Source organism: Trachurus japonicus, unplaced genomic scaffold, assembly GCF_045865225.1.
Source record: "Trachurus japonicus isolate A0001 unplaced genomic scaffold, Traja_1.0 AP030625.1".
Taxonomy (NCBI): domain Eukaryota; kingdom Metazoa; phylum Chordata; class Actinopteri; order Carangiformes; family Carangidae; genus Trachurus; species Trachurus japonicus.
In genome coordinates, this window is record NW_028220758.1 from 1,129 (window position 1) to 9,518 (window position 8,390).

General features: G+C 37.5%; 1 long non-coding RNA gene across 1 annotated transcript; it reads left to right on the forward strand.

The window, feature by feature from the left end:
• Window positions 1-5,903: 5,903 nt before the first annotated feature.
• On the forward strand, window positions 5,904-7,827 carry LOC146960187 (uncharacterized). The gene is made up of 3 exons (XR_015035505.1): window positions 5,904-5,990; window positions 7,509-7,578; window positions 7,697-7,827. It is a non-coding gene; the product is annotated as an uncharacterized LOC146960187 (long non-coding RNA).
• Window positions 7,828-8,390: the final 563 nt, after the last annotated feature.

An 8,390-nucleotide genomic window follows, 5' to 3' on the forward strand; every position in this document is an offset into this window, starting at 1 on the left:
GACTTCACAGGTCGGAAAAACACGAGTTACGGGCTGCCTTGAGCGCACCATAACAGTCCTCGTCCCTACGTCACCACATTCACGGCGTCCCTTGGCTGCACACACAGCCCTTTATGCCGTTCTCTCTCCTCATTGGATAAAAACTGTAGGATACGAGAAAAGTTTTCTCCTCGGCTCAGAGCAGAGCAGAGTGACTGACAGACCCGTGTTTCGGTCCAAACACTCTATGTAAGTGATTGCTGTCGGAAGATATAACTATTTAAGACTTATATTAACACAAATATAGGTATCGCTTACTTCTGCTTTAAAGTAGCCTAAATTACTTTTAGATACTTAAGTACCTTTAAAAGCAAGAACTTTTTTACTTTCTACTTTTTTTTACTTACTTGAGTAACATGTTGACTGAGCTACTTTTACTTGTAACGGAGTAAATTTTGACCAGTAGTATTTGTACTCTTACTCAAGTACTGGGGTCAAGTAGGCTACTCTGTCCATCTCTGGTTGTAGCCTAATGTGTAGTACTGTCAGTGTGTGTAAGTGTGTGGCCTCGGATAGGACAGTCATTTTTAAGGTTTTGGTGGAGGTGAGCACCACATCTGTCTTCTTCCACATGTTCATCTTCTCAGCAGGATGTTAGGAGACAGATGTGTGTAAAAGCTGGTGCAGCACTGCACAGTTTGCAATGTTGTTGACCATAGAGCAGTAAAGTAGGCTAGTGTGACATTATAAGCAAAGTTCAGCCTCAATGATATGGGACTCCATGTGTGCCAGGAAATATGTCTACATGTGTGCACTCTTTGCCAGTAGCCTATTTATGCTGTAGGTGGGTATGAAAAATGAAGTAGTAATATATAATGATATAATATAGTAATATAGTAGCTAATATGTTGAAATAAACATGATATACCTACATGTGTGTTGGTTGCAGTGTGAAGGCCTCCATCTTGTCACAGTCAGATGTGGGTCACCAACATTTTTATGATTTTCTTCTCGAACACTATGAGTTAGTTAAGTTCTATTAATAATAGTGACAATTGTTTGTTTAGCTTTGATAATCAGAATTTTCTGTGTCAATTTCTAATTGTACTTTTGCTGTCTTGTTGCACTTCCAATACAGTTTGTAAGACTTTTACAAATCAATAGCTCTTTGTTGTAGTGAAATGCACCATTTCACATTGTCACACACTGAAAACATGTCTCTTGCATGAGCAATATGTCAAAACATTATCATTATATTGAACATTACAGCAAAGTGTGACATGATGAACTAATTTCATTAAAAACTGTTGTTAAATCCATCATCTGAGAAAACAGCAGGCTACACCAGTGTAGTGTATTTTTTATTTATTTTTTTACCTCTGGTGAGTTTATACAAAAAGCAAAGCGGCACAATTGCATCTAATATCAGAAAACTGTTGGAGCGATATAAGAGATGACACAGTTCAATACAGTGTAGCTACATAATGAATCAATATTGAATGTCTTTGGGTCAGGAATAAAGTCTGATTTTTTTTTTAGTTTTTCTTTTTATCTGCTGTGCAAATATAGTCAGTTCAGGACAATATAGAGTCATAGCGTGCATTTGGTGACAGCATTGCGTCCATCCGGCCAAATGAGTTTTTTTTTTTTTTTTTTACAACAGTTTCTCTGCTGCTCTACGAACTCTTTGTCCAGAGTATTGATCAACAAAGAATGTAAATCCTGATATCTCTGGATGTAAGTGTCACGTCTGATTGTAGGCTATCATCTGATTCTTACGCATCACACCAATGGTAAGGTTAATGTAAAAGTCACCACCTTGTTTTTAGGTGTTGTGAATGTGAAAGTCTTAGTCCTTCAGACAGTTAAGTTATTGATGCAAGGGTTCATACTGAAGGAGAGAGATTATCTGTCAGTTGACTAGACAAATGCAACACTGCTGCAATAGGTAATGCAATGATGACAAATGATATAAAGACTTTTGCGATTTGCAGCTTTGCAGGTGTTGAACATCCCATTAGATCTGATCCTGATGAATGAAATGTTATTTTCGATCTCGAGACACCAACAACCCTTGTGCAGTTAATTTCGTTTATTGTCTCTTTGGGGAAATTGAAGTGATATTTTAGGTCTTCTACAGTTCTGTTTCCACTTTATCATGGTGGGGCGTTCAGGGTATGGTATGGTATCAGAACAAAAATGAAAGGCGCAGACAATTTTCCTCTTGGTGCTTTAAAAAAATAGAAAGAAATTAAATATGTACAGTACTCTACATAAAATCATACAAACAAACAAACAAACAAAAAAAACAGTTACATTGCCACTTTGCTTGAATTTGTATTAAATCTGATTAAGATTTAGATTTTCTTGCTATTTTTTGCATAATAACACTTACATTTCTGTCCCTTTTATATAGCTGTATTCTTCTATTTTAAAGGGATAGTTCACCCAAAATTGAAATTTCACTCATTATCTACTCACCCTCATGTCGACTAAGGGCTGGGAGAAGTTTCAGAGTTATCTGTGGCTTCTCTGAGTTACAGGAGGTCTCGGCATAGCAGTGCATGTCCATATAATGGTTGCAAATGGATACCAACTGTCTTCGTAACAAAAAGACACACCAAAAAAACATCCAAATACCTCCATGCTGCTCGTATGTAATGTCCGTCTTGTATTGAAGCCCCGAAATGCAAAATTGTCCCGAAAGAAATTAAATAAGTCTATATTTCAAGCTTGTTTTGTTTGACGAACCGAAGAGGAGCTTCCGCTACAAAACAAGCTTGAAATATAGACTTATTTAATTTTTTTCGGGACAATTTCGCATTTCGGGGCTTCAATACAAGACGGACATTACATACGAGCAGCATGTAGGTGTTTGGATGTTTTTTGGTGTGTCTTTTTGTTACGAAGACAGTTGGTATCCATTTACAACCGTTATATGGACATGCACTGCTACGCCGAGACCCCCTGTAACTCAGAGAAGCCACGGAGGACTCTGAAACTTCTCCCAGCCCTTAGTCGACATGAGGGTGAGTAGATAATGGGTGAGCTATCCCTTTAAATGCAGAACATGTTCATGGTCAACATTTTTCTTGATGCTTTAAATTCAGTAATTTTACTGTGCTGTCCATCAGAATCTGCCTGAGTCCAACCCGGTACGGATGGAGGAGACGAGGCGGAGGAACGCTCTGGTGATGCAGGTGTTGAAGGAAGCAGCTGAGACCAACGACAACATAGCAAGAGGCATCGGAGGGAAATAGACAAGTTTTCATTTACTGACTGCTGCTGCATTCAAGGCTACAAGTTAACCTGTGTAAATAAAGATGGACTTTATATTATTTCACAAAGGGGGGTTATTGTATAATTTGCAGCTTCAATGTCTGCATTGTATGTGAATAATTTACTTCTGAATGTTAAAATTGTTTAATAAAAACTCTTTTAACCCAGCCACATATTTTCAGTGTTATTCAAAAACGCAGTGATGATTGAATTGAATTGAAATTTGTTTATTTTGGTCATACAACACCAACATCGAAATCAACCATTCTGTGTGAACAATTTAGCCAGCACATATTATACACAATTGCAACCATACACACACACACACAAAAAAGAAAATATCATACAGTGACCGAAAAGGGAATAGGCTGAAGCCCAAGGCAACACTCTATGAAATTAAATTACCTAGAATGTCAACAATCCAAAATAATAAGATGAAAGTAATCATTACTGTATTTTATAATTTTTCATTATTTTACATTTCAAGGCTTTCTTAAAACTCAACAAAGAACTACATGTCTTCAACTCATCACTGAGCTTATTCCACATTTTAACTCCCAAGACTGAAACACATTTGTATTTTATATTAGTTCTCACTTTACACATTTCAAAAATCAATAACCCTCCTAAATTATAGCTTCCTTTTCTTAATTTAAATAACTGAAGGATACAATGATCCTGGACTGGGTATGAACAGTGTTTACACATTTTCAGGTTGAAAAGACAAGTCTGATGATATATTATGTGTCTTTATTAGTTTGTTAATCCCATAAAAAGACAAAAACATGAATGTATCCCAACAAGTGTAGTGCTGTGTGGGAATACAAGTCACATACTGTAGGAAGTGTGCCAGCTTCACTGTTTCCAGAAATGTTGCAGGAAAGAGAGGGACACATAACCCCACATTTTCCTTGCAACTCCACAACCATTGATGTATTTGTGTTGTGTGAATGGTTGAATAAAAGTTTCAAGTATGTTAAACACACTGCTGGTCAATGATCGGTGGTTTCCAATACCTACCTAATTTTTTCAGTTGTATGTAGCCTACTGTATGTTTCAGTGTTGAGATTAAAGCATAGAGTAAATAAAGATAAATGAGGTTCATCGGGTTGTATTGTTGAACTGAAATATTTGACTCATTCAACAACCAAATACACATTTTTTCTACAAAAGAAATCCAACATTGCTCAGACACTGTTGCATAAGTTCACAAAACAAGATGATTTAAATAGTTTTTATCCCATTTAGCACTTCTAAAGTGGTTCTCAACTGGTGGGTCGGGACCCAAAAGTGGGTCGCGGACCCATTCTGGATGGGTCGCGGACAGCTGGTCAAAAAAGTAAATAATATTTAATGCACATCTGATGTTGGACATGTCTTTTATTTTGAAAAAATAACTTATTGAAAGGCACACGTCATGTGAACACATGCAGTTGTAATGGTCCTCAGTTTCTTATTATTTGCTCTGAATGCAAAGATATCAGTTTCTTATTAATGTGGCCTGAATGCAGTGAAAATACCTTGTTTTGTGGGTCTTTATTTTGTGCAATTTGATATTTATTCACTTTTGTGAACATGCTCTGAATGCAGAGATGCATTAGCAGTCAAATATATTGTTTTGTTGGTCTCCATTTTGTGCAGTTTGATTTTTTTTTTTCACTTCCGTACATGCAGTTGTCATGGTCCTCCTCAGTCTCATTCATGTGCTCTGAAATGCACTTTGCTCAATAAAGAGCTAAATTAGTTTTTAAAGGCTTAAAAAAAAAAATCTTGGTTTGAATTCTATAAAAGTGTGTCGTGACTTAATGACCATGGGAAAATGTGGGTCCCAGAGTGAGACTAGTTGAGAACCCCTGTTCTAAAGAACTGTTGTGTTAATAGATTTATGTTGTTTTGATAAACTTGCATAGATGAAACATAATTGTTTATACGAAAGGCCACAACGTGTTACATTATACCACCATTTATAATTTGTAACATATGAGTATTTTATATCTATAAAACACCTAATCTTATAGGGTCAGTTTGTTTACATCAGATGTGCTGTGCTGTTTTTTGTTTGTTTACATTTAGGAAGATGAAGTGTAATCAAGCGTCTATTTTCAGTTCTTATTCTGACCTTTGATGAGCCGACAACTATCACTGATCAGTGACTGAGCAGCTTCCTCTCTCCTCTCTTCACAACAGAAAATGTAAATGTGGGTTTGCAGTGGGTGTTGTCATGTTTATGTTTTCAGCTCTGACTGAGTCATGACTTGGTTTTGGATGCCGATATTTGACAATTTGTTATATAATCTCATTCATCTGATTATAGGTTTGCAGATCAGTTTGAGTGATTTTATACAATATGTGATTAAATGCAACCAGTAATAGAAGACATTACGCCCATTTTGTCAAATTAAAGGGTAGGGTAAATAAAGTTGGAGATAATGGAAAAGGAAATTCATATGAATATAAATTTAAAACATCCAATTTATCACACTTTTTTTATGCATCTATAAATATAATTTAATTTAGTTTTTTTTTTTGTTTGTTGCACATGTGCTCTGATCATAGACGTGCTGTGTCAGGTTGATTGTTTGAACTTTTGTTTAAATAAAGTAGGAATTAAAAAAAAAAAAAAAAGAAAAAAAGAAAAAGGGAGGAAAAAAAGCGCACTAAACAGTTACCGGAAATCTAGTGAGCTTTCCGCTTCCTGTCCAGAGACCCGCACTTCTACTACATCACATCATGTAAGCATTATTAACAGTTTGAAAGGCTCAAAGTAAAACCTTGTGTTTGTGACGGTTTGTTGTGTATATAAGAGGAGCACGTCTACGTTTTTTCTTTATTTTTATTTTATTTTTTTTCACTGTGCAGCTGTCGTTTATGTGGTTAGAGACAGCAGCAGCAGCAGCAGCAGCAGACATGTGCTAACACATTAGCTCCGTCCAGATAGCGTTTAGCTGCCTGAGCTCGTTGCCCCGGCCGTAATGGACAGACAGCTGGTGCGCTCGCTGCAGGCTTCATTTGGCTGGTACTTCACCACCAGATTATGCGACAAACTAGTGTTACTAAAGGTTTACCGGACAGAGGGGACGATGGGTCCGAGTTGAAACGGTGAAATGCAGTAAAAGAAAGAGACGCGCCTCAAAAAGCCTCAGAGACGTAGGAAACCAGGATGTTGTTACGTCATGAAGCTGAACACCTGAGCAGCCTCACCTCACTGATACGGAACTGCTGTTGTTCTTAAAACCACTACGAGGTAACCATCGCTCCTGGCCTTTTTTTTTTTTTATTTATTTATTTTTTTTACACCCAAGAGATGCTTTCAAAACTATCGGTCTTTTTTTTATCAGCTTCCCTGGCCTTTACTCCCATAGGACACATCACAGTCTCCTATAAAAAGATCCATCCCTGCTGCATGGTATCTAGCCTACTACTGCATAAAGGTTTTAACCTGCTGCTCCATGGGAGGAGGTGGAGTGATGGGCTATACAAAATGTTGCATGTACTAATATGGAAGCACATCATATGTGTATATCAAAGGAGGTTAAATCGAAAGCAAGTTGCTTTCGATTTAACCTCCTTTGATATACTATGACCTGGAAAAATGAGAATATGCACCGGCTTATCATATGTGTATGTGTTAATTTCTCCTAATAACCCAGTAATAATTGCAGCCCATCATCATCATCATCATCGAGTGGAGAAGGGATTTTCTAAACTGATAGAGGTCGACACCCTGTTGGACTTGTGATCCACTGGCAGTTAACAAAAAAAACAAACAGTTTACGTTATGTTTAAGTATAGTTAAGTGCCACCCAGTGATATGTTAAAAATGTGACCCAAAAAATGAGACAAATATAATATAATTAAGAAATGAATGCTAACCCTGAGCTGATGTTGAAAGTCTCATATTCCTGAATGTCCTTATATATTACAGAGCTCACTTCTGAAATTGGCCAGCAGCTACAATTCTGCATAGGCTATAATGTCAAATTGTATTGATATAAAGCACACATTAGATGTATTTTTAAAAATCTGCCTTTCTATTTTGTCCAAATTATTTCATTTTCAGAAGTCTATCTTTAATCTTAATGCAATGTTTCTATGTCCATATGCACTTTGACAGTGTTATTGGTCACTGTAATTATTCCTCCTTCCCATACAGGAAGCCTCCTTATCGTGCAGACAGACAAATCATTCATTAAAGATATTTAATATTGTGGGGTGGTGGCTGATGTGATTCTTTAATCCTGTCTCAGCAGAATGCCAAAATCAAAGGAGGTACTGTCTTCCACATCTGGAAGTGACTCCGACAGTGAAGTGGAGACCAAGGTTTGTGTTTTAATTGGAATGGTTAAGTCTAGTGTAATTTACCATCCTTGGTGCGGACATGGTGAGAGGCTAGAATTTGAAAAATGTCTGTCTGTGTTTTTTTTGTTGTTTTTTTAAGGCAAAGAGAAAGAAGCCAAGTGCACCACCAGAGAAACCAGCCAAGAAGCCAAAGAGCGGAGAGAGCTCCAAGCCAGGAGGCTCCTCCAAGGCCAGCGGTAATAATGGTGACGACAACATGTTCCAGGTGGGTGTCAGGTTTTAGGATATGATCTTTCAGCTATTATTAGCAAGTATTTTTTTATTGTGAACATGGATACTAAATTACTGCTATGTAATGTCATAGCAGTAGGTTCATTACGTTTTAATAATCGGTGCATGTTGTTTTGAGATCGGCAGGGCAGAGACGTGAGCTGCTCAGCGAACACGATGGAGGTGGACGGTACAGGTCCCCTGTCACTCATTAAACTCATCAACAACTCCAAAATGCTCCTGTGGAGAAGTTGTGACCTGCACATTCACCATGATATGAGATAATAATGTAACATTACAGTAACATCCCAGACACGGCTGCTGGGCAGAGTGATTTCCAAAGTAGTTCTGAATATTTGCTTTGCGTGTCGAAATGTTACATAATTATCAGGGCCGTAGCCAGGGTTTTCAAATTGGTGAGGTCCGGAGGGAGTGGTGGGGGGTATGTGAACATGTGGAAAATGTTCACAGTATTGACAAAAAACTATGCTTCACTTTGGACTCCTCTAGGTAGTAGTTAGTAGTTAGGCAGGAAAGGGAGGTCGGGGGTTAGCATGGGGGGA